General features: G+C 39.1%; 1 non-coding gene across 1 annotated transcript; it reads left to right on the plus strand.

The window, feature by feature from the left end:
- The first annotated feature begins 320 nt into the window (after nt 1-320).
- Nucleotides 321-428, plus strand: LOC112768303 (small nucleolar RNA R71). Its single transcript, XR_003185739.1, has one exon. It is a non-coding gene; the product is annotated as a small nucleolar RNA R71 (small nucleolar RNA).
- Nucleotides 429-1,219: the final 791 nt, after the last annotated feature.

A 1,219-nucleotide genomic window follows, 5' to 3' on the forward strand; every position in this document is an offset into this window, starting at 1 on the left:
TGAGTACTATTGGATGCAGCTTACATTCCATTCAGACTCTGAGAAATCATATTGACTTGCTGAGTCAATATTTTGTTCTGAGCCAATATGGCATTCAGAGTATCAATTTCAAGAACTCCCTTCTTCTGAGGCATCCCATTGCTCACAGGATTCCTTTCAGAAGTGTACATGAACTGGTTATTAGCAACCATGTCAATAAGTTCTTGAGCTTCTGCAGGCATTTTCTTTAGGTGAATGGATCCACCTGCAGAAATATCCAATGACATCTTTGATAGCTCAGATAAACCATCATAGAATATATCTAGGATGGTCCATTCTGAAAGCATGTCAGAAGGACACTTTTTGGTCAGTTCCTTGTATCTCTCCCAAGCTTCATAGAGGGATTCACCTTCCTTCTGTCTGAAGGTTTGAACATCCACTCTAAGCTTACTCAGCTTTTGAGGAGGAAAGAACTTGGCTAAGAAAGCCGTGACCAGCTTATCCCAAGAGTTCAGGCTATCTTTGGGTTGAGAGTCCAACCACACTCTAGCTCTGTCTCTTACAGCAAAAGGGAAAAGCATGAGCCTGTAGACTTCAGGATCTACTCCATTAGTCTTAACAGTATCACATATCTGCAAGAATTCAGTTAAGAACTGAAAAGGATCTTCAGATGGAAGTCCATGAAACTTGCAGTTCTGCTGCATCAGAGAAACTAATTGAGGTTTCAGCTCAAAGTTGTTTGCTCCAATGGCAGGAATGGAGATGCTTCTTCCATGTAAATTGGAATTAGGTGCAGTAAAGTCACCAAGCATCCTCCTTGCATTATTATTATTTTCGGCTGCCATTTCCTCTTCCCGTTCGAAAATTTCTGAAAGGTGCTTGCTGGATTGTTGTAATTTAGCTTCTCTTAGTTTCCTCTTCAGAGTCCTTTCAGGTTCTGGATCTGCTTCAACAAGAATATTCTTGTCTTTGCTCCTGCTCATATGAAAAAGAGGGAACAAAAAAATAATAATAATAATAGGGATCCTTTTTTCCCAAGTAAAGAGGTTCCCTTGTGTGAGTAGAAGAAGAAAAGAATGTAATGTAAAGAAGGGGAGAAGAGAAAATTCGAACACAGATGGAAGAGGGGGTTCGAATTTGAGTGAGATGAAGTGTTAGTAGATGAATAAACAAATAGAAGGAGATGAGAGAGAAGGAGAATTTTCGAAAATATTTTTTTTTTGAAAAAGAGTTAGTGATT

The sequence above is a fragment of the Arachis hypogaea genome, chromosome 17 (genome assembly GCF_003086295.3).
Source record: "Arachis hypogaea cultivar Tifrunner chromosome 17, arahy.Tifrunner.gnm2.J5K5, whole genome shotgun sequence".
NCBI classification, from domain to species: Eukaryota; Viridiplantae; Streptophyta; class Magnoliopsida; order Fabales; family Fabaceae; genus Arachis; species Arachis hypogaea.